Below are 26,864 nucleotides of genomic sequence, written 5' to 3'. Positions count from 1 at the left end.
CCTGCTTATGCTACGTGACATTCAAACCCTCTGTTTAGTGAGTTAGTGTGTGTATGTATGTGTGTGTGTGTGTGTGAGAGCGGTTGAGTGCATTGCTGGAAAAATTATTCAATATTGAAGGAAAAATATCCTTGTGGACGAGAGGCTGTGTTTGTTGCCCGTTGCTTGGTTGGTTAGTAAGGCTGTTGCCAGCGTCTACAATCAATTCCTGGGGGTAACAAATCAATTACATTGAATATTTTCTTGCTATGATGGGAGCCAAAAAAAGGATACTCGCTGTGGTTGCTTATCCTTTGAAGTCCTTAAATTATGAGTGCTGCCATAAAATAAAATAGGAATGCCACCAGATTTGGGTTTGGGAAAAAGAGTAGAATTCAGTTTGGAGTTTAGTTTTAGCATCACAAACAAGACGAATGCGATAAACGATAGAGATGTGATGGATGTTTCTGAATTTTTTTTTTGTGAATGATTTGTGAGAAGTGTCATTCGAATTTAAAATATAGGACTATTTAAACTGTGAAGATCCTTTTAAGCGGAAACAGAAATTTCGGAGGCATTTTAATAAATATTCAATGTGGTGGTAAGAAATGAGTACTATACTCTCCATTAGAGGCAGCGTTGCCAGTATTGAGGATTTTTCCCCAAATCGGGGATATTTTTCCATGGATGGGGACGAAATTTTTTAGTTGGAAATTTGGTGGGGAGGTTAGGTTTGGTATAATGGCAGCCCGTTATTATCGGCTCACCAAGGCTATGAATATTCAATGAGGTGGTACTGGCCGCGTTGCCAGTATTGCAAATTTTTCCCCAAATCGGGGATATTTGGCCATGGATGGGGACGACAATTTTGAGCTGGAGATTTGGTGGGGAGGTTATGTTAGGTATAATGGCAGCCCGTTATTATCGGCTCACCAAGGCTATGAATATTCAATGTGGTGGTACTGTCCATTAGAGGCCGCGTTGCCAGTATTGGGTATTTTTCCCCAAATCTGGGATATGTTTCCATAGATCAGGACGAAATTATTGAGTTCGAAATGTCGTGGGGAGGTTAGGTTAGGTATAATGGCAGCCCGTTATTATCGGCTCACCAAGGCTATGAATATTCAATGTGGTGGTACTGTCCATTAGAGGCCGCGTTGCCAGTATTGGGAATTTTTCCCCAAATCGGGGATATTTTTTCGTGGAGGGGGACGAAAGTTTCGAGTTGGAAATGTCGTTGGAAGATTAGATGGTGGTAAAAAATGAGTACTATATAGTACTGCTCCGCAAAGGCAGCATTGCCACTATAGGGGAGTTTCCCCAAATCTGGGATATTTTTCCATAGATCGGGACGAAATTATTGAGTTGAAGATTTGGTGGGGAGGTTAGGTAAGGTATAATGACAGCCCGTTATTATAGACTCACCTAATCTATGAATAATCACTTTGGTGGTACATTAAAAACAGCGTTGCCAGTATTGGGGATTTCACTCCAAATGGGGAATATTTTTGATTTGGAGATTTGGTGGGGAGCTTAAGTTAATTGTAATGGCAGTCCGTTATTATAAGATCTCCTAGACTATTAATATTCAATGTGGTGGTAAGAAATGAATATTGTACATTAAATGCCACCTATGCCAGTATTGGGGATTTCTCCTCAAATCTGGGATAATTTTCCATGATAGATAGTGATGCAATTTTGGATTTGCGAATTTGGTGGGAAAGTTAGGTAAGGTAATGGCAAACCAATTTAGAAATGATAGCAACCTTAAATTGGCCCCAGGGACGCATTTATCAGAAAATGCCTCACAGACAGATTTTCCAGAAAAATGTCTACAGTCACTTCTTTCAGAAAAAAATGCCATAGAGACACTTTTTCCATAAAAAATGTCTCAGAAACACTTTTTTCGCAAAAAAAATCTGAGAGACACTTTTATATTAAAAAATGTCAAAGCGACACTTTTTTAACGAAAATGTCACAGCGACACTTTTTTCACAAAGACACTTTTTCACAAAAAATGTCTCATGGACACATTTATCAAGAAATGTCTCACCGACAGACTTTCCAGAAAAATGTCTACAGACAATTCTTTCCAAAAAATGCCATAAAAACCCTTTTTCACAAAATGTCTCGAGACACTTTCTTCACAAAAATGCCACGGAGACATTTTTTCCCAAAAAATGCCTAAGAGAAACTTTCTCCCCAAAAATGTCTCAGTGTCAGGTTTTTTCAGAAAAAATGTTTCAGGGTCAGATTTCATTTCACAAAAATGTCTCAGAGACACTTTTTTCACAAAAAATATCTCAGAGACACTTTTTTCACAAAAAATGCCTCAGAGACACTTTCTCCCCAAAAAATGACTCAGAGTCACTTTTTCACAAAAAATGTCTCAGAGACACTTTTTTCACAAAAAATGCCACAGAGACATTTGTTCCCAAAAAATGCCTCAGAGACACTTTCTCCCCAAAAATGTCTCAGTGTCAGGTTTTTTTCAGAAAAAAGGTTTCAAGGTAAGATTTCATTTCACAAAAAATGTCTCAGATACACTTTTTTCACAAAAATGTCTCAGAGACACTTTTTTCACAAAAAATGTCTCAGAGACACTTTTTTTCACAAAAAATGCCTCAGAGACACTTTTTCACAAAAAATGTCTCAGAGACACTTTCTCCCCAAAAATGTCTCAGTGTCAGGTTTTTTCAGAAAAAATGTTTCAGTGTCAGATTTAATTTCACAAAGATGTATCGGAGAAACTTTTTTCACAAAAAATGCCTCAGAGACACTTTTTTCACAAAAAATGTCTCAGAGACATTTTTTTCACAAAAAATGTCTCAGAGACACTTTTTTCACCAAAAAATGTCTCAGATACACTTTTTTCACAAAAAATGCCTGAGAGACACTTTCTCCCCAAAAAATGTCTCAGATACACTTTTTTCACAAAAAATGTCTCTGATACACTTTTTTCACAAAAATGTCTCACAGACACTTTTTTCACAAAAAATGTCTCAGAGACACTTTTTTCACAAAAAATGCCTCAGACACACTTTTTCACAAAAAATGTCTCAGAGACACTTTCTCCCCAAAAATGTCTCAGTGTCAGGTTTTTTCAGAAAAAATGTTTCAGTGTCAGATTTCATTTCACAAAGATGTATCGGAGAAACTTTTTTCACAAAAAATGCCTCAGAGACACTTTTTCACAAAAGTGTCTCTGAGTCACTTTTTTCACAAAAAATGTCTAAGAGACACTTTTTCACAAAAAATGTCTCAGTGACACTTTTTTCACCAAAAAATTCTTAGAGACACTTTTTTCACAAAAAATATCTCAGAGGCACTTTCTCCCCAAAAAATGTCTCAGAGTCACTTTTTTCACAAAAAATATCTTAGAGACACTTTTTTCACAAAAAATGTCTCAGAGACACTTTTTCACAAAAAATGTCTCAGTGACACTTTTTTCACCAAAAAATTCTCAGAGACACTTTTTTCACAAAAAATATCTCAGAGGCACTTTCTCCCCAAAAAATGTCTCAGTCACTTTTTTCATAAAAAATGTGTCAGAGACACTTTTTCACAAAAAATATCTCAGAGACACTTTTTTCACAAAAAATGTCTCAGAGACACTTTTTTCACAAAAAATGTCTCAGAGACACTTTTTTCACAAAAAATGTCTCGGAGACACTTTTTTCACCAAAAATGTCTCAGAGACACTTTTTTCACAAAAAATATCTCAGAGGCACTTTCTCCCCAAAAAATGTCTCAGAGTCACTTTTTTCACAAAAAATATCTCAGAGACACTTTTTTCACCAAAAATGTCTCAGAGACACTTTTTCACAAAAAATGTCTCAGTGACACTTTTTTCACCAAAAAATTCTCAGAGACACTTTTTTCACAAAAAATATCTCAGAGGCACTTTCTCCCCAAAAAATGTCTCAGAGTCACTTTTTTCACAAAAAATGCCTTTCACAAAATGCCTTTTCACAAAAAATGTCTCAGTTACACTTTTTTCACCAAAAAATTCTCAGAGACACTTATTCACAAAAAATATCTCAGAGGCACTTTCTCCCCAAAAAATGTCTCAGAGTCACTTTTTTCATAAAAAATGTGTCAGAGACACTTTTTCACAAAAAATATCTCAGAGACACTTTTTTCACAAAAAATGTCTCAGAGACACTTTTTTCACAAAAAATGTCTCAGAGACACTTTTTTCACAAAAAAATGTCTCAGAGACATTTTTTTCACAAAAAATGTCTCAGAGACACTTTTTTCACAAAAAATGTCTCAGAGACACTTTTTTCACAAAAAATGTCTCAGAGACACTTTTTTCACAAAAAATGTCTCAGAGACACTTTTTTCACAAAAAATGTCTCAGAGACACTTTTTGCACCAAAAATGTCTCAGAGACACTTTTTGCACAAAAAATGTCTCAGAGACACTTTTTTCACAAAAAATGTCTCAGAGACACTTTTTTCACAAAAAATGTCTCAGAGACACTTTTTTCACAAAAAATGTCTCGAGACACTTTCTTCACAAAAAATGTCTCAGAGGCACATTTTTCACAAAAAGTGTCTCTGAGACATTTTTTGTGAAAAAGTGTCTCAGAGACACTTTTTTCACAAAAAATGTCTCAGAGACATTTTTTTCACAAAAAATGTCTCAGAGACACTTTTTCACAAAAAATGTCTCAGAGACACTTTTTTCACAAAAAAATGTCTCAGAGACACTTTTTTCACAAAAAATTGTCTCAGAGACACTGTTTTCACAAAAAATGTCTCAGAGACACTTTTTTCACAAAAAATGTCTCAGAGACACTTTTTTCACAAAAAATGTCTCAGAGACACTTTTTTTCACAAAAAATGTCTCAGAGACACATTTTTCACAAAAAATGTCTTAGAGACACTTTTTTCACAAAATATGTCTCAGAGACACGATTTACCCAAAAATGTCTCAGTGGTTTTTAGATAAAATGTTTCAGGGTTAGATTTCATTTCACAAAAAAATGTCTCAGAGACACTTTTCCACAAAAAAATGTCTCAGAAACACTTTTTCACAAAAAATGTCCAGATACACTTTTTCACAAAAAATGTCTCAGAGACACTTATTCACCAAAAATGTCTCAGAGACACTTTTTTCACAAAAAATATCATAGAGACACTTTTTTCACAAAAAAATGCCACAGAGACACTTTTGCACCAAAAATGTCTCAAAGACACTTTTTTCAAAAAAAAATGTCTGAGAAACAATTTTTTCACAAAAAATGTCTCAGAAACACAAATTTGCATTTCTATAGAACATTTTGTCAAAATTTTATTTCTGTAGACAATTTTATCAAAACTGTATTTCTAACGAAAATTTTGTCAAAATTTTACTTTTATAGAACCCTGGAGATATTTTAAAATATAATCAACTGCATTTCCTCCAAAGTAATCTCTCAGTCGAGGCGGTGGACACTTATTACATCCCTAACATTTGTATACGACCCTATGAGGATATATCAAAGGACAATAATAGCAACCTCTATACTTTCATATGTACTCATGACATTGATGTGATCCTTATTGCCCACCTACTTCGTTAGGAGCAAAACCTCAAATATTAAGAACTTTTGCAATTTTCCTGGTTAGTTGGTTGCTAGCCTTCTGGATATTCTTACTCATCATTCTCATAGTCACCAAGAGCTCAACAGCAACATCCTGCAATCAAAATAGCCTATCTGAGTATGAAGAGTTAAGTTGGCAAATGTCTCCAAACTATCTTCAAACCAAGACTATGGCATAAAGCAATACTGGGTACATAAATTAGTTGTACAACCAAAACTTTCATCGTCAATCTGTGAGGGATATTTTACACTGATGCCATCTCAAGACATATATCCTTGTAGTACCTTGAGTGGAGTTCTATGTCTAGTGGCTGGCTAACCAAGAGCTTTACATGTTCCCGCAAACTTTCTAGTATTGTGTCCTAAGATCCAGGCATTGTGTTGCCATTGTGTTATCCTACTGCAGTTTGCAGTTCACGAAATCGCCTTTATGGAAAAGTTTCTACTCTGCCACCAATGAAAATGTAATGCTGCACCCATAGTTAAAGACATCTTCCATCTTTTCGATTTTCAGACAAATTTTCCAAGAACTTTTCATGTTGAGTGTCCTACATTTGGCCGACATATTTTTCAACGTTTGCAAGGACACTTATGACAGAGTATAAATGTGGCGCGTTGGATAGTTAATATGTTAGTTCAAAAGTGCAATCACAGCAATCATTGAGACAACTTTATATTCTTTCGGTTCTTATGATGAGAATTTCATAATGAAAATAATGTTGTGGGATGATGATAGAGAAAGAAGAAGAACAAACACATAAATTCGTGGGATTTCATATATAAACGCTTTCAGTATTAAGTGATAACAAATAGGAAGGATCTATAGAACATTTTATCAAAACTTTATTTCTATAGACAATTTTGTCAAATTTTTATTTCTATAGAAAATTTTGTCAACATTTTGTTTCTATAGAAAATTTTGTCAAATTTTTATTTCTATAGAAAATTTTGTCAACATTTTGTTTCTATACAAAATTTAGTCAAAATTTAATTTCTATAGAAAATTTTTGTCAATATTTTATTTCCATATAAAATTTTTGTCAAAATTTTGGTTTTTATAGAACACCTTATCAAAATTTTATTTCTATAGAAAATTTTATCAAAATTTTCGTTTTTATAGAAAATTTTGTCAAAAAATTATTTCTACAGAGAACTTTGTCAAAATTTATATTTCTATAGAAAGTTTTGTTAAAATTTTATTTCTAAAGAAAATTTTGCCAAAAATTTATTTTTATAGAACAATTTGTTAACATTTTATTTCTGTAGAAAATTTTGTTAGAATTTTATTTCTATAAAAAATTTTGTTAAAATTTTTTTTCTAATAAAAATTTTTTCAAAACTGTATTTCTACCGAAAATTTTGCCAAATTTGCTAACATTTTATTTCTTTAGAAAATTATGTCAAAATTTAATTTCTATAAAAACTTGGTCACTTTTTTTTTACAAATTTTTGTCAAACAGAAAGAAATAATTTTATTTCTATGGAAAATTTTGTCAAAATTGTATTTCTGTTAAAATTTTAATTCTAACAAAAATGTTGTCAAAATTTTATTTCTATCGAAAATTTTGCAAAATTTACCAATATTTTATTTCTATAAAAAATTATGTCAAAATTTAATTTCTATAAAAACTTGGTCAACTTATTTTTTTACAAAATTTTGTCAAAAAGAAAGAAAAAATTTTAGTTCTACAGAAAATTTTGTCAAAATTGTATTTCTATTGGGATTTTTTTTTTATTAAAAAATGTTGTCGAAATTTTATTTCTATAAAAAATTTTGTCAAAATTGTATTTCTATAAAAAACTTTGTCAAGATTTTATTTCTATAGAAAATTTTGTCAAAATTGTATTTCTGTAAAAATTTTTGACAAGATTTTATTTCTATTAAAAATTTTGTCAAGATTTTATTTCTATAGAAAATTGTCTCAAAATTTTATTTCTACAGAAAATTTTCTCAAAGTTGTATAGAAAATCTTGTAAAAATTTTATTTCTATAGAACATTTTGTCAAAATTTTATTTCTATAGAAAATTTTGTCAAAATTTTATTTCTATAGAAAATTTTGTCAAGATTTTATTTCTATAGAAAATTGTCTCAAAATTTTATTTCTATAGAAAATTTTTTCAAAAATGTATAGAAAATTTGGTCAAAATTTTATTTCTATAGTCCAATTTGTTAAATTTTTTTTTCTATAGAACAAGTAAGGAAAGTCTAAAGTCGGGCGGGGCCGACTATAACATATTATACTCTGCACCACTTTGAAAATCCACATTTCGATACTATAATTTCAAAATTTTTCAAAGTTTTATTTCTACAGAAAATTTTGCCAATTTGCTAATATTTTATTTCTATAGAAAATTATGTCAAAATTAAATTTCTACAAAATTTGGCCAACTTTTTTTTTTAATCTTGTTAAAAAGAAAGAAATAATTTTATTTCTATAGAAAATTTTGTCAACATTTTATTTCTATAGAACAATTTGTTAAAATTTTTTTTCTATAGAAAAATTTGTTTAAATGTTATTTCTATAGAAAATTTTTGCAAACTATGATTTTGATAGGAAATTTTGTCAAAATTTTATTTCTTTAGAAAATTTTTTGAAAATTTCATTTCTACAGAAATTTTTGCAAAATTTTATTTCTGTAGAAATTTTTCACAAAATTTTATTTCTATGGAAAATGTTTCGGTAGAAAATTTTATTTTATTTATTTGTCAAAAAGAAAGAAATAATTTTATTTCTATAGCAAATTTTGTCAACATTTTATTTCTATGGAACAAATTTTATTTTTGTAGAAAATTTTGTTAGAATTTTATTTCTGTGGAAACCTTTGTCAACATTTTATTTCAATAGACAATTTTGTTAGAATTTTATTTCTATAGAAAATTTTGTCAATTTTTTTCTACAGAAAATTTTGTAAAATTTTTATTTCTCTATAAAATTTTTTCAACATTCTATTTCTAAAGAATATTTTGTCAAAATGTTATTTCTATAGAAAATTTTATGAAAATTGTATTTCTATAGAAAATGTTATAAAATTTTTATTTCTATAGAGAATTTTATCAATATTTTTCCCAAAATTTTATTTCTATAGAAAATTTTCCTAATATATTTTATTCCTATAGAAAATTGTCGAAAAATTTTATTTCTTTAGAAAATTTTCGGAAATTTTAATTTCTATAAAAAATTTTTGCAAAAATTTTATTTTTATTACAAATTTTGTCAAAATTTCATTTCTATAGAAAATTTTGTCATGATTTTATTTCTATAGAAAGTTGTTTCAAAATTTAATTTCTATAGATAATTTCGTCAAAATTTTATTCCTATAGAATATTTTCGAAAAATTTTATTTCTTTAGAAAATTTTCGAAAAAATGTACTTCTATAAAAAATGTGTGCCAAACTTTTATTTCTATAATTTTTTTTTTTTTTAATTTTATTTTTATAGACATTTTTTCAAATTTTTATTTCTATAGAAAATTTTGCCAAAATTTTATTTCTATAGAAAATTTTGTCAGGATTTTTTTTTCTATAGAAAATTGTCTCAAATTTTTATTTCTATAGAAAATGTTGTCAAAATTTTATTTCTACAGAACAATTTGTTAAAAATTTTTTTCTATAGAAAAATTTGTTTAAATGTTATTTCTATAGAAAATTTTTGCAAAATATGATTTTGATAGGAAATTTTGTCAAATTTTTATTTCTTTAGAAAATTTTCTGAAAATTTAATTTCTACAGAAATTTTTGCAAAATTTTATTTCTGTAGAAATTTTTCACAAAATTTTATTTCTATGGAAAATGTTGTCTAAAGTTTATTTCATAGGAAATTTCGTCAAAATTTTATTTCTATAGAAAATTTTGTCAACATTTTATTTCGATAGAATATTTTGTGAAGATATTATTCTTATAGCAGGTTATTTCAAAATTGTATTTCTATAGAATATTTTAGCAAATTTTTATTTCTATAGAGAATTTTGTCAAAATTTTATTGCTGCGGAAAATTTTCCCAAATTTTTATTCCTATAGAAAATTTTCGAAAAATTTTATTTCTTTAGAAAATTTTCGAAAAAATGTATTTCTATAAAAAATGTGTGCAAAATTTTTATTTCTATAAAAAGTTTTGTTAAAATTTTATTTCTATAGAAAATTTTGTCAAAGTTTTATTTCTATAGAAAATTTTGTCAAATGTTTATTTCTATGGAAAATTTTCTCAAAATTTTATTTCTATAGCAAATTTTGTCAAAATAGTATTATTTAAAATTATTTTTTCTTAAAATTTCTTTACCCCAAAAAATGAATTAAAACTAAAACTAAAATTTAGTTTCTTTTTCCATCAAAAAAAAAGCTCCTTGCATTATAGCAATCTGGGGAAACCAAGCAGAAACTCCATTAATCAATCAAAAGATTGTTAACGCTTCAATGCACTGAAATGTTCTCGAACCACTTTTCAATAGCCCAATGTCAATGTGTCTATTAATTTGTTAACAATCTCCCATTTTTCAGTTGCTGCCAACACTCCTTTTTATATATTTTTTTGTTTCTTTAGTGCTTGACATTTTTATTATCTTGACAATAGCGGGGTAGTTCACAATTGAATTTTCGGTTTGGTTTTCGTTGTTGGCGATGCTTGGTAATGTCCATGCAAACTGGAATATTTCGCAAGGAATGATGTAGAACAAAAGCAAAAACCCAGAATATCTTTCATAAAAAGTCCAAAAGAAAAAGAAATACCAAAAAAAAATAACAAAAAAAAAAAAAGCTGAAAATTCATAACTCTTTCATCATGAAGAAATTTGATTGTATATGTAGCTGGGAAAGGAGGAAGCCATGCTTTGGTGGATTGTCTTTCATATTTTATTTTAATATTTTGTTCGTTTTATTTTATTTTTTTTTTATTTTCGTTATCTAGAAATTTGGTTTGTCTGTTTATCGATTGTATCCGTTTATCGTTCAATTTTTGTTGTTTTTATTTAGTTCGCTTCCTTGTTTTTTTTTTTTTTTGTATTAGACCATTTTTGCGCTCTCTCACTCACTCTTAATATTTTCCTATTTATTTTCCTCATAGTCGAAATAAATAAAAAAAAACACACACAACAGAAGGAATAAATAAATTTTTCTTCTTATATCGACCCTTAAATAATTCTTTCGTCGGATGTTGTCATTGTTGATATATTTTTTTTTTTAGTGTTATGTCCATGAATGTATTTGAGATTTATTTTTATATATTGTATATTTTTACAAGCTCTGGGTCCTCAGTCTCCTCAGCCTCGTTGTTAGTCCTCATCTTTCATAGCCGTCATGCAACCTCCACAACAGCATCAAAGCTCTTCTATCAGGATTCAGTAACAGTAAAGTCACAAACGTACAAAAAACAAAGGCTACATCTGTAGGAGAACACCATGGAGACAAATGTTACATATTCGCAGATGAACGAGAGTTCCCAGGGTTATGAAGCATAGTGTTTTCTACAGGAATTCGACGAAAAAAAAAACAACAAAAATAATATTAATAATAGAAATAAATTTTTGACAAAATTTCCTATAGAAATAAAAATTTTACTAAGTATTCTATACAATTAAAAGTTTTAATTTAATAAAATTTTGGCAAAATTTCCTATAGAAATAAAATTGTGATAAAATTTCCTATAGAATTAAAATTTTGAGAAAATTTTCTACAGAAATAAAATATTGAGAACATTTTCTATAGAAATAAATTTTTGAAAACATTTCTTATAGAAATAAAAATTTGACTAAATTTTCTATAGAAATAAAGTTAAAACAAGTATAAACGTCTGTAAGTTCGGCCAGGCCGAATCTTATGTACCCTCCACCATGGATTGCGTAGAAACTTCTACGAAAGATTGTCATCCACAATCGAATTACTTGGGTTGTGGTGTCTTAAATCGTTTTCTAAATTGTGAGTTAGTCCATACGTGGTATACATTAGACAAAAAAAGTATGTGTAGGTAAGTCTACAAATAATTACGAATCGATATGGACTTTTGCACGGTACGTAGGGAGCCAGAATTGAAATATGGGGATCGCTTATATGGGGGCTATATACAATTATTGATACGGACCAATTTTTGTGCGATTGGGGGTCGATTTATCTGAGGGCTATATATAACTATAGACCGATATGGACCTAGTTAGGAATGGTTGTTAACTGTCATATATTAGCACAATGTACCAAATTTCAACTGACTCCGTTGAAATTTGCTGCTCCAAAAGGCTCCAAAACCAAATCTCGGGATCGGTTTATATGGGCGCTATATGTGATTATGGACTGATATGGACCACTTTTGGCATGGTTGTTAAATATCATATACTACCACCACGTACAAAATTTCAACCAGATCGGATGAATTTTGCTTCTCCAAAAGGCACCGGAGGTCAAATCTGGGGATCGGTTTATATGGGTGCTATATATAATTCTGGACTGATATGAACCAATTCTTGCATGGTTGTTGGATACCATATACTAACATCATGTACCAAATTTCAACCGAATCGGATGAATTTTGCTTTTCCAAGGGGCTCCGGAGCTCAAATCTGGGGATCGGTTTATATGGGGGCTATATATAATTATGGACCGATTTCGACCAATTTTTGCATGGGAGTTTGAGGCTATATATTGACACCACGTACCAAAATTTCAACTGAATCAGATGAATTTTGGTCTTCATAGAAAATTTGGTCAAATATTTACTTCTACACGGAAGCCACCGTGGTGCAATGGTTAGCATGCCCGCCTTGCATACACAAGGTCGTGGGTTCGATTCCTGCTTCGACCGAACATAAAAAGTTTTTCAGCGGTGGATTATCCCACCTCAGTAATGCTGGAGACATTTCTGAGGGTTTCAAAGCTCCTCTAAGTGGTTCCACTGCAATGTGGAACGCCGTTCGGACTCGGCTATAAAAAGGAGGTCCCTTGTCATTGAGCTTATCATGGAATCGGGCAGCACTCAGTGATAAGAGAGAAGTTCACCAATGTGGTATCACAATGGACTGAATAGCCTAAGTGAGCCTGATATATCGGGCTGCCACATAACCTAACCTACTTCTACAGAAAAATTTGTCAAAATTTTACTTCTATAGAAAATTATGTCAAAATTTTATTTCTATGGAAAACTTTGGTCAAGTTTTTATTTCTATAGAAAATTTTGTCAAGTTTTTATTTCTATAGAAAATTTTGTAAAAATTTTATTTCTGTAGAAATTTTTGTCAAAATTTTGTTTCTATAGAAAATTTTGTTTCTATAGAAAATTTTGTTAAAATTTTGCTTCTATAGAAAATTTTGTCAAAATTTTTTTTCTATAGAAAATTTTGTCAAAATTTTGTTTCTATAGAAAATTTTTTCAAAATTTAGTTCTAGAAAAAGATTTGTAAAATTTTAGTTCTAGAGAAAATTTTGTCAACATTTTATTTCTATAAAAATTTTCTCAAAATTTTGTTTCCTTAGGAAGTTTTGTCAAAATTTTATTTCTATAGAACATTTTCTCAAAATTGTATTTCTATAGAAAATTGTAGTCAAAATTTTATTTCTATTGAAAATTTAGTCAAAAATTTATGTCTATAGAAAATTTTTGTCAAAACTTTATTTCTATTGAAAATTTAGTCAAAATTTGATTTCTATAGAAAGTGTTGTAAAGATTTTATTTCTATAGAAAATTGTGTCAAAATTTTGTTTCTATAGAAAATTGTGTCAAAATTTTATTTCTATAGAAAATTTTGTCAAAATTTTATTTCTATAGAAAATATTTTGTTAAAATTGTGGGTTTGATTCCTGCTACGACCGAACACCAAAAAGTTTTTCAGCGGTGGATTATCCCAGCTCAGTAATGCTGGTGACATTTCAGAGGGTTTCAAAGCTTCTCTAAGTGGTTTCACCGCACAGTGGAACGCTGTTCGGACTCGGCTATAAAAAGGAGGTCCCTTGTCATTGAGGTTAACATGGAATCGGGCAGCACTCAGTGATAAGAGAGAAGTTCACCAATGTGGAATCACAATGGACTGAATAGCCTAAGTGAGCCTGATATATCGGGCTGCCACATAACCTAACCTACTTCTACAGAAAAATTTGTCAAAATTTTATCTCTATTGCAAATTGTGCCAAAATTTTATTTCTATAGATAATTATGTCAAGTTTTTATTTCTATAGAAAATTTTATTTCTATAGAAAATTTTGTAAAAATTTTATTTCTGTAGAAACTTTTGTCAAAATTTTGTTTCTATAGAAAATTTTGTCAAAATTTAATTTCTCTAGAAATTTTTGTCAAAGTTTTTTTTTTCTTTAGAAATTTTTTTCAAAATTAGTTCTAGAAAAAAATTTGTAAAATTTTAGTTCTAGAGAAAATTTTGTCAACATTTTATTTCTATAGAAAATTTTCTCAAAATTTTATTTCCTTAGGAAGTTTTGTCAAAATTTTATTTCTGTAGAAAATTTTCCCAAAATTTTATTTCTATAGAAACTTTTGTCAAAAATTTATTTCTATAGAAAATGTTTGTCAAAACTTTATTTCTATAGAAAATTTTGTCAAAATTTTGTTTCTATAGAAAATTTTTTCAAAATTTTATTTCTATAGAAAATTATGTCAAAATTTTGTTTTCGGAGGAAATTTTTCCAAAATTTTATTTCTACAGAAAATTTTGTTTCTAAAGAAAATTTTTTCAAAATTTTTTTCTATAGAAAATTTTGTCAAAATTTTATTTCTATAGAAAATATTTTGTTAAAATTGTGGGTTCGATTCCTGCTTCGACCGAACACCAAAAAGTTTTTCAGCGGTGGATTATCCCAGTTCAGTAATGCTGGTGACATTTCTGTGTGTTTCAAAGCTTCTCTAAGTGGTTTCATTGGAATGTGGAACGTTGTTCGCACTCGGCTATAAAAACGAGGTCCCTTGTCATTGAACTTAACATGGAATCGGGCAGCACTCAGTTATAAAAGAGAAGTTCACCAATGTGGTATCACAATGGACTGAATAGCCTAAGTGAGCCTGATACATCGGGCTACCACCTAACCTTACCTACTTCTACAGAAAATTTTGTCAAAATTTTATCTCTATTGCAAATTGTGCCAAAATTTTATTTCTATAGATAATTATGTCAAGTTTTTATTTCTATAGAAAATTTTATTTCTATAGAAAATTTTGTAAAAATTTTATTTCTGTAGAAATTTTTGTCAAAATTTTGTTTCTATAGAAAATTTTGTCAAAATTTTGTTTCTATAGAAAATTTTGTCAAAATTTTGTTTCTATAGAAATTTTTTTCAAAATTTAGTTCTAGAAAAAGATTTTTAAAATTTTAGTTCTAGAGAAAATTTTGTCAACATTTTATTTCTATAGAAAATTTTCTCAAAATTTTATTTCCTTAGGCAGTTTTGTCAAAATTGTATTTCTATAGAAAATTGTTGTCAAAACTTTATTTCTATTGAAAATTTAGTCAAAATTTGATTTCTATAGAAAGTGTTGTCAAGATTTTATTTCTATAGAAAATTTTGTCAAAATTTTGTTTCTATAGAAAATTTTGTAAAAATTTAGTTCTAGAAAAAAATTTGTAAAATTTTAGTTCTAGAGCAAATTTTGTCAACATTTTATTTCTATAGAAAATTTTATTTCCTTAGGAAATTTTGTCAAAATTTTATTTCTATAGAAAATTTTCTCAAAATTTTATTTCTATAGAAAATTTTGTCAAAAATTTAATTCTATAGAAAATTTTTGTCAAAACTTTATTTCTATTGAAAATTTGTCAAAATTTGATTTCTATAGAAATATTGTCAAGATTTTATTTCAATAGAAAATTTGGTCACAATTTTGTTTCTATAGAAAATTTTCTCAATTTTTTATTTCTATAGAAAATTTTGTCAAAATTTTGTTTCTATTGAAAATTTTTTAAAAATTTTATTTCTATAGAAAATTTTGTCAAAATTTTATTTCTATAGAAAATATTTTGTTAAAATTGTGGGTTCGATTCCTGCTTCGACGGAACACCAAAATGTTTTTCAGCGGTTGATTATCTCACCTCAGTAATGCTGGTGACATTTCTGAGTGTTTCAAAGCTTATCTAAGTGGTTTCACCGCAATGTGGAACGCCGATCGGACTCGGCTATAAAAAGGAGGTCCCTTGTCATTAACTTAACATGGAATCGGGCAGCACTCAGTGAGAAGAGAAAAGTTCACAACTGTGGTATCACAATGGACTGAATAGTCTAAGTGAGCCTGGCACATCGGGCTATCACCTAACCTAACCTACTTCTACAGAACATTTTGTTGAAATTTTTTCTCTATTGCAAATTTTGCCAAAATTTTATTTCTATAGAAAATTATGTCAAAATTTTATTTTTATGGAAAATTTTGTAAGAATTTTATTTCTGTATAAATTTTTGTCAAAATTTTGTTTCTATAGAAAATTTTGTCAAAATTTTGTTTCTATAGAAAATTGTGTCAAAATTTTGTTTCTATAGAAATTTTTTTCAAAATTTTATTTCTGTAGAAAATTTTTTCAAAATTTTTTTTCTATAGAAAATTTTTTCAAAATTTAGTTCTAGAAAAAAATTTGTAAAATTGTAGTTCTATAGAAAATTTTGCCAAAATTTTATTTCTGTAGAAAATTTTGCCAAAATTTTATTTCTGTAGAAAATTTTCTCAAAATTTTGTTTCTATAGAAAATTTTTTCAAAATTTAGTTCTAGAAAAAACTTTGTAAAATTTTAGTTCTAGAGAAAATTTTGTCAACATTTTATTTCTATAGAAAAATTTCTCAAAATTTTATGTCCTTAGGAAGTTTTGTCAAAATTTTATTTCTATAGAAAATTTTCTCAAAATTGTATTTCTATAGAAAAATTGTTGTCAAAACTTTATTTCTATTGAAAATTTAGTCAAAATTTGATTTCTATAGAAAGTGTTGTTAAGATTTTATTTCTATAGAAAATTGTGTCAAAATTTTGTTTCTATAGAAAATTTTTTCAAAATTTTATTTCTATAGAAATTTTTTTCAAAATTTTATTTCTATAGAAAATTTTGTCAAAATTTTATTTCTATAGAAAATTTTGTCAAAATTTTATTTCTATAAAAAATATTTTGTTAAAATTGTGGGTTCGATTCCTGCTTCGACCGAACATCAAAAAGTTTTTCAGCGGTGGATTATCCCACCTCAGTAATGCTGGTGACATTTCTGAGTGATTCAAAGCTTCTCTAAGTGGTTTCACCGCAAAGTGGAACGCCGTTCGGACTCGGCTATAAAAAGGAGGTCCCTTGTCATTGAGCTTAACATGGAATCAGGCAGCACTCAGTGATAAGAGAGAAGTTCACCACTGTGGTATCACAATGGACTGAATAGTCTAAATGAGCCTGATACATGGGTCTACCACCTAACCTATCCTACTTCTACAGAAAAATTTGTCTAAATTTTATATCTATTGCAAATTTTGCCAAAATTTTATTTCTATAAAAAATTATTTTTTTTTTTCTATAGACAATCTTTTCAACATTTAGTTCTAGAAAAAATTTTGTAAAATTTTAGTTCTAGAGAAAATTTTGTCAAAATTTTATTTCTTTAGAGTGTTTTGTCAAAATTTTATTTCTGTAGAAAATTTTCTCAAAATTGTATTTCTATAAAAAGTTTAGTCAAAATTTTATTTCTATAGAAAACTTTTTCAAAATTTTATTTCTATAGAAAATTTTTGTCAAAACTTTATTTCTATTGAAAATTTAGTCAAATATTGATTTCTATAGAAAGTGTTGTCAAAATTTTATTTCTATAGAAAATTTTGTCAAAATTTTGTTTCTATAGAAAATTTTTTTCAAATTTTTTTTTTCTATAGAAAATTTTTTCAACATTTCATTTCTGTAGAAAATTTTGTCAAATTTTTATTTCTATAGAAAATTTTGTCAAAATTTTATTTCTATAGAAAATTTTGTAAAAAATTTATTTCTGTAGAAATTTTTGTCAAAATTTTGTTTCTATAGAAAATTTTGTCAAAATTGTGTTTCTATAGAAAATTTTGTCAAAGTTTTTTTTCTCTATAGAAAATTTTTTCAAAATTTAGTTCTAGAAAAAAATTTGTAAAATTTTTGTTCTGGAAAAGATTTTGTCAAAATTTTATTTCTATCGAAAATTTTCTCAAAATTTTATTTCTATAGAAAATTTTGCTAAAAATTTGTTTCTATAGAAAATTGTTGTCAAAACTTTATTTCTATAGAAAATTTTGCTAAAAATTTATTTCTTTAGGAAATTTTGGTCAAAACTTTATTTCTATTGAAAATTTAGTCAAAATTGTATGTCTATAGAAAGTGTTGTCAAGATTTTATTTCTATAGAAAATTTTTTCAAAATTTTATTTCTATAGAAAATTGTGTAAAAATTTTATTTCTATAGAAAATTGTGTCAAAATTTTATTTTTATAGAAAATATTTTGTTAAACTTTTTACTTCTATAGAAAATTTGGTCAAAATTTTATTTCTTTAGAAATTTTTTTCAAAATTTTAATTTTAAAGAAAATGTTGCCAAATTTTATTTCTATAGAAAATTTTATAAACATATTATTTCAATGTAACCACAGTGTAATCTTGCAACTGCTGGTTGACATCGTTGTACCCATTGGGTACCCTTGCCCTGGTCCCCTTGAAATCGTAATCGTCATCGTAATCAAATGTAATGTTGTTTTGTGACTATTTCCGTTTGTTTCCGTTTGCTTGTTTTCTTCTGCTTCAAGTGTGGCTTGTTTTTCCGAATGGTATTTCTTCATTTGAGGCACGTTGCTGGGGTGTTTGGCTCTACCAGATTCTGGCCTTTTGACTCACTTCGTGTGTTTGTTTCTTTTATTATTGCAAGTCCCACATTTATGACCATTACAATACAATATCGAATCTTATGAGTACATTTTTATATTATTTTACGTTAACATTTTTTTCCATTCCATTCTGCGAAAGCAAGTTTCAAGTGTTCAGGTCTTTGATGGGCTTCACATAGGTCTTGGCCAACACCACCACCGCCTCCCAGCCCATGAAGGAATATCTGGTGAGCCATGACCCAAAACCCAGTAACTTTGGGGTTTGCTATGCAAGGACATGAGATGAGGGCATCCAAGGTATGGGCCAGCAGATCTTGGTTTTGTTTTTCAGTTAGCCAGGGCAGTAGTAAGTAAATATAGCTACAGCAACAACAACAGCAATAACAATAAGACGAAAGAGAAATAACAAAAGGAAAAAACGGAAGAAAAGTTGTTTCAATAAAATGTATGCGAATGTTATGCGAATTGAGAGATTTTAGCATAAGAAACGCATTTAAATTTGTTACACTCACGTTTTATGTTCAACTCAAATGCTACTATGTCCCCCTCATTCCCACACACACACATACCCCGTTACAGGACTTAGGACATTACATGCCACACTGCAGAATAGACTTTTAGGAGGACTAGAACTGACACTCTACCACTACTGCCCGTCGTGCTATTGCTACTGCTGCTACAGGACATTCACTACCATCATAAATTGTCGTCTTTGGCATTGTCGTTCTTGTTTGTATCGTCCTGGTACATTTCATTTAGGGCTCTCTTTGCATTTTTGTGTATTTTTTTGTGTTTTGTTTGTTTCTGTTTGGTTTGCTTTTCGAGAATGCCGCTTTTTTATTTTTGCTTATCGTTTACATTAAATTTTTGACTTTTTACCTCGACTGGTTTGCCTGGTGATGATGCCGAATCTAAGAAAAGAAAAATACAGGATTACAAACAGGAGAAAGCAATACAAGTGCCAACTATGGTTTATGCATAGTGGGAGGAAATTCGGTTTTCTTTCAACATTTTAATTCTATAGAAAATTTGGTAAAAAATGTATTTCTAAGGAAAATTTTATTTCAATAGATAATTTTGTCAAAATTTTATTTCTCAAAGTTTTATTTCTCTAGAAGCCATCGTAGTGCAATGGTATGCTTGCCCGCCTTGCATACACAAGGTCGTGGGTTCGATTCCTGCTTCAACCGAACACCAAACAAAAAGTTTTTCAGCGGTGGATTATCCCACCTCAGTAATGCTGGTGACATTTCTGAGGGTTTCAAAGCTTCTTTAAGTGGTTTCACTGCAATGTGGAACACCGTTCGGACTAGGCTATAAAAAGGAGGTCCCTTGTCATTGAGCTTAACATGGAATCGGGCAGCACTTAGTGATAACAGAGAAGTTCACCAATGTGGTATCACAATGGACTGTCTAAGTGAGCCTGATACATCGGGTTGCCACCTAATCTAACCTAACCTTTTCTAAAAAATTTTGTAAAAATTTTATTTCTATAGAAAATTTTGTCAAAATGGTATTTCTATAGAAAATTTTGTCAAAATTTCATTTCTATGGCACATTTAGTCAAAATTTTATTTCTATAGAAAATTTTGTCAAAATTTTATTTCTATAGAAAATTTTGTCAACATTTTATTTCTATAGAAAATTTTGTCAAAATTTTATTTCCATGCAAAAATTTTGTAAAAATTTTATTTCTATCGACAACTTTTTATTTCTATGCAAAATTTTGTCAAAATTATACTTCAACAGAAAAATTTTGTCAAAATTTTAATTCTATAGAAAATTTCGGCAACATTTTATTTCTACAGAAAATTTCCGCAAAATATTATTTCTATAGGAATTTTCTCAAAATTTTATTTCTATAGAAAATTTTGTCAAAATATTATTTCTATAGAAAATTTTGTCAAAATTTTATTTCTATAGAAAATTTTGTTGAAATTTAATTTCTCAAAGTTTTATTTCTCTAGAAAATTTTGCCAAAATTTTATTTCTCTGGAAAATTTTTTCAAAATTTTAATTGTATAGAAAATTTTTTCAAAATTTTAATTGTATAGAAAATTTTTTCAAAATTTTAATTGTATAGAAAATTTAGTCGAAATGGTATTTCTAGAGAAAATTTTGTAAAAATTTTATTTCTACGGAAAATTTTGTCAAAATTTTATTTCTATGGAAAATTTTGTCAAAATTTTATTTCTATGGAAAATTTAGTGAAAATTTTATTTCTATAGGAAATTTTGTCAAAATTTTATTTCTATAGAAAGTTTTCTTAAAATTGTATTTCTATAGCAAATTTTCTCAATATATAATTTATATCGATAATTTTGTCAACATTTTATTTCTATAAAAATTTTTGTCAAAATTTTATATCTATAGAAAATCTTATTTCTATAGAAAAATTTGTCAAAATTTTATTTCTTTAGCCAATTTTTTTTTAATATTTTATTTATATAAAAAATTTTGTCAAAAATTTTTTTATTTCATTGTTCTTGTTTTTGATTTCAGCTTAAAACCATGCATTAACTAAACTACAAGTGTAGCTTAACCAACAGAGGAAAAGAATGTTTGTCAAATTTATTTGGGCAAAAGCCCTATTGACTGCAAGACGGTTGGATGGACGCACGTTTCGGAAATACCACATTCCTCGTCAGCATCCTCTACTTGCAGCAAAACTATCAACCAATTATCAGAATAAATTCAGGCCGTTCACTAAACCCAAAAGTGAACCACACTTGAACCTTCCGAAAACAGGTTTTGTATGATAGCCGGCTTATGTCGAAATAAATTCAAAACAAACATATCTCTTTTCCTATGCCACCGTCAAATCGTCGATTTGAATGCAGTTAGCTGGATTTATTTTGAGCGTGCTTTTTCTTCTTTTTCCATTCGTTTTATTTTGTCATTGTTGGTTTTGTTATTTAAGCATTGTTGATGTTTTTTTATTTCAGCTTTTTTTATTTCAGCTTAAAAATTTTATATAGGAAATATTCTCAGAAAGTCATTTCTATAGAAAATTTTCTCAAAATTTTATTTCTAATAAAATTTTTCATACTTTTCTTCTATCGAAAATTTTGTCGAAATTTTTGTCAGGAATTTATTTCTATAGAAATTTTTTTCAACATTTTATTTCTATAGAAATTTGGTCAAAATTGTATATCTATAGAAAATCTTATTTCTATAGAAAATTTTGTCAAAATTTTATTTCTGTAGACAATTTTTTTAATATTTTATTGATATAATTTTTTTTTCAAAAATTTATTTCTACAGAAAATTTTGTCATAGTTTAATTTCTATAGATAATTTTCTCAAAATTTTTTTTCCTAAGAAAATTTTATTTCTCTAAAAATTTTTTTCAAAATTTTATTGTATGAAAATTTTGTCACATTTTTTATATTTTATATATTTATATTTTATATTTTATATACAGAAAATTTTCTCATAACTTTATTTCTATAGAAAATATTCTCAAAATTTCATTTCTATAGAAAATTTTCTCAAAATTTTATTTCTAATAAAATTTTTGTCTTAATTTCATTTGTATAGAAAATTTTGTCAAAATATTATTTTTATAACCATTTATGACAAAAGTTTATTTCTACGGAAAATTTTGTCAAAATAATATTTATATGAACATTTTTGTCACAAGTTTACTTCTATGGAAAATTTTGTCACATTTTTATTTGTACAGAAATTTTTCTCCTAACTTGTTTTCTATAGAAAATATTCTCAAAATTTTATTTCTATAGAAAATTTTGTCAAAATTTTATTTCCATAGAAAATTTTGTCAAAATTTTATTTCTATAGAAAATTTTGTCAAAATTTTATTTCTTAGACGGTTTTATGGAAATTGTATTTCTATAGAAAATTTTCTCAAAAATTTATTTGTATAGAAAATTTTGTCAACATTTTATTTCTATAGAAAATTTTCTCAAATTTTTATTTCTAATAAAATTTTCTCAAAATTTTATTTCTAATAAAATTTTTTATAATTTTTCTTCTATAGAAAATTTTGTCGAAATTTTTGTCAGGAATTTATTTCTATGGAAATTTTTGTCAACATTTTATTTCTATAGAAAATTTGGTCAAAATTGTATATCTATAGAAAATCTTATTATACCCTGCTCCACACTGTGGAACAGGGTATTATAAGTTAGTGCATATGTTTGCAACACCCAGAAGGAGACGAGATAGACACATGGTGTCTTTGGCAAAAATGCTCAGGGTGGGCTCATGAGTCGATATAGCCATGTCCGTCTGTCCGTGAACACATTTTTGTAATCAAAGTCTAGGTCGCAGTGTTAGTCCAATCGACTTCAAATTTGGCACAAGTATGTGTTTTGGCTCAGAATAGATCCCTATTGATTTTGGAAGAAATCGGTTCAGATTTAGATATAGCTCCCATATATATATTTCGCCCGATATGGACTTATATGGCCCCAGAAGCCAGAGTTTTACCTTAATTTGCTTAAAATTTTGCACAAGAAGAACAATTAGTAGTATAGTCAAGTGTGCCAAATTTTATTGAAATCGGTTTAGATTTAGATATAGCTCCCATATATATCTTTCGCCCGATATGGACTAATACGGTCCCAGAAGCCAGAGTTTTACCCCAATTTGGTTGAAATTTTGCACAGGGAGTAGAACTAGCATTGTAGCTATGCGTACCAAATTTGGTTGAAATCGGTTCAGATTTAGATATAGCTCCCATATATAGCTTTCGCCCGATTTACACTCATATGACCACAGAGTCTAATGTTTTGCTCCGATTTAGTTGAAATTTTGCACAGGGAGTAGAATTAGCATTGTAGCTATGGGTGCCAAATTTGGTTGAAATCGGTTCAGATTTAGATATATCTCCCATATATAGCTTTCGCCCGATTTACACTCGTATGACCACAGAGGCCAATTTTTAACTCCGATTTTGTTGAAATTTTGCACAGGGAGTAGAATTAGCATTGTTGCCATGCGTGCCAAATTTGGTCGAAATCGGTTCATATTTAGATATAGCTTCCATATATAGCTTTCGCCCGATTTACACTCATATGACCACAGAGGCCAATTTTTAACTCCGATTTAGTTGAAATTTTGCACAGGGAGTAGAATTAGCATTGTTGCTATGCGTGCCAAATTTGGTTGAAATCGGTTCAGATTTAGATTTAGCTCTCATATATATATGTTTTTCTGATTTCGACAAAAATGGTCAAAATACCAAAATTTTCCTTGTAAAATCGCCACTGCCTAGTCGAAAAGTTGTAAAAATGACTCTAATTTTCCTAAACTCCTAATACATATATATCGAGCGATAAATCATAAATAAACTTTTTCGAAGTTTCCTTAAAATTGCTTCAGATTTAAACGTTTCCCATATTTTTTATTAACATTGTGTTCCACCCTAGTGCATTAGCCGACTTAAATCTTGAGTCTATAGATTTTGTAGAAGTCTATCAAATTCTGTCCAGATCGACTGATATTTAAATGTATGTATTTGGGACAAACCTTTATATGTAGCCCCCAACACATTTTACGGATGTGATATGGTATCGAAAATTTAGATCTACAAAGTGGTGCAGGGTATAATATAGTCGGCCCCGCCCGACTTTAGACTTTCCTTACTTGTTTCTATAGAAAATTTTGTCAAAATTTTATTTCTGTAGACAATTTTTTTAATATTTTATTCATATAAAAATTTTTGTCAAAAATTTATTTCTACAGAAAATTTTGTCAAAGTTTAATTTCTATAGATAATTTTCTCAAAATTTTATTCCTAAGAAAATTTTATTTCTGTAAAATTTTTTTTCAAAATTTTATTGTATGAAAATTTTGTCACATTTTTATTTGTACAGAAAATTTTCTCATAACTTCATTTCTATAGAAAATATTCTCAAAATTTCATTTCTATAGAAAAATTTCTCAAAATTTTATTTCTATTAAAATTTTTGTCTTAATTTTATTTCTATAGAAAATTTTGTCAAAATATTATTTCTATAAACATTTTTGTCATAAGTTTATTTCTATGGAAAATTTTGTCAAAATTTTATTTCTATAGAAAATTTTGCCAAAATTTTATTTCTATAGAAAATTTTGACAAAATTTTATTTCTTAGACGGTTTTATCGAAATTGTATTTCTAAAGAAAATTTTCTCAAAAATTTATTTGTATAGAAAATTTTGTCAACATTTTGTTTCTATAGAAAATTTTGTCAACATTTTATTTCTATGGAAAATTTTGTCAAAATTTTATTTCTATAGAAAATTCTACCAATCTACAAAACAGTAAAAAATCTACCATTTTTGGTAGATTTTTTCCAACTGTGAATGTGGTATCGTAATGGATTGAGTTGCTTAGGTAAACCGGAATTAAAACAGGCTGCCATTGTAACAGAATCTAAGCCACGATTGATTTATATATGGCTCACTCAAAATATAGACTGAAAAATCTCATCACAAACTTTACTTTTTTTTCAACTTTTTTTGTTTATTTATTTTCTTTTTTAGCTCACACCTTTAGTGATATAATTTTGTTAAAATTCCACCCATTATCTTTAATTTTTATTCCGTAATACAAGACAAAAGTAAAGTGATATAGACATCTAAGTTAGATTGCCATTGAAATTTATGGCATAAGAAATATTGTGTGGGGTAAGTTTTTCGAAGTGCCTTCGCCCTTTCCCACATATCCCCTGGAGAAGGAAAGAGCAACTTCAATCAGAGTTTATAACGTAAATCTGACAAATATGTACAACTATGGCAATGAACAAATGAATCAAATTACCCCCCAAAAAAATTTAGGTTTAGCCTATAGCAAATAATTCTCCATTCATTCATTCACTCAATGATTATTTGCATTTTTAGTTAAATCAAATGAAATGAAATGAAATGAAATAAGAAGACTTTGTATCTCATAAAACTTCTTCGAAACTTTGAGAACTCTTCTTTTTTTGTTAAAGTGGGGGAAGGGGATGAAATCCAGGTATTGGTTAGTGATTTGCCTTTTTTTCTCTGGCGAAAGGACAATAACTGACATCCCTAATATCCATAGCATGTGACCTCCACTCATCCATTGAAAGGACTCTCAAAAACTGTCTACAGTGAGGATTGTATTAAAATTTGATGAAAATCAAATATCAAAGGAATATGCCTGTAATTTGATTTAGTCTTACTTGATTTGCACTTCAACAATTCTGTTAAAACAAAAATTGTCCTTTTTTTGTGGAGATGATAGACAAGATGGGAACCACATGAATGATTCATTAACAAATTCACTTCAATATGAATTTGAACAATCAGCATTTTTAGGTTTTGGTTTTGGGATTGGAGCTCGATTTTATAGGAGTTTCAAATATTTGTGCTACTTGTTTGATTCTCAGAGGAGAATTAAATTGAAATTTTGTATGTATTTGATTTTTTAAAATTCGTTATAAATGTGATATCCTTAAGGTATGGCAAGAAAGTGAAGAAACATACTTTGCTTAAACTCTCTGAATTTGATTGATACATTTCTTCCATAGAACTGTTGATGCAGGCATTTGCAGTAATTGATAAGGACAATTTTTAGGGTTATGCATATACAATTAAAACTATGGGAAATAAGTACCTTTACCAAGTTTACCTTTCGTACCTTGTAGAAAGATTGTCCACGGATTGCACAAGGCTCAATCTTCGAACCGAATCTCTGGAATTCGACATTAACGAAATACCTGAAGATACCTACACTAGAGGTGTGCACGTGAGTAATAGTTTACTCACGCACACTCACGACTGAGAAATCATACTCACGCACACTAATTTTTTGGTAGGACTCACGCACACTCACGCACGAAAACGTCGTGACTCACGAATAATTTTATGATTAATTTACCTTACCGAAGTGTCTGAAAACATGAGCATTATTAAAATCGAGAGTGTTATTAAAGTCTTAACATCTCAGGTGTCACTAAAATTGTAATTGAATGTAACTCTTAAGCGTTTTATGTTGGTGAGCAGGAATATTTTCGTGAGTGTAATTCGTTACTCACGCACACTCACGAAGATATTATTTTCGTGACTCACGCACACTCACGCTGTTGTCATGAGCGTGACTCACGCACGAATCACGAAAATTTTCGTGAGTCACGACAATTTCGTGTCACGTGCACACCTCTAACCTACACCAGACGATACATTCCTTATTGGCCACGCTGAATGTGATGAAATCGAGAACTACTGACGAAGTTCAACTCAAACTTTTCCAAACCATGATCACGGTTGCCACAGTTTGTAGAATTCTGCCAAATGAGGTAAATTTTTTATTACTTGGTAGATTGGTAGAAATCTTGATGCTTTGATAGATTTTGTAAAACATTCCTGTCCCATTAAAAAGTAACATAAATTTTCTATATTAATAAAATTTTGAGAAAATTTTCTATATAAATAAAATTTTGAGTAGATTTTCTATAGAAATAAAATTTTCTATAGAAATAAAATTTTGAGAAAAATTTCTATAGAAATTTTGGAAAACAAAATCTACAAAAAAAAATTTG

Source organism: Haematobia irritans, chromosome 1 (assembly GCF_050003625.1).
Source record: "Haematobia irritans isolate KBUSLIRL chromosome 1, ASM5000362v1, whole genome shotgun sequence".
In the NCBI taxonomy this organism is placed as follows: Eukaryota; Metazoa; Arthropoda; class Insecta; order Diptera; family Muscidae; genus Haematobia; species Haematobia irritans.
The sequence above is the reverse complement of the archived record's forward strand: the minus strand, read 5'-3'. Positions refer to the sequence as shown.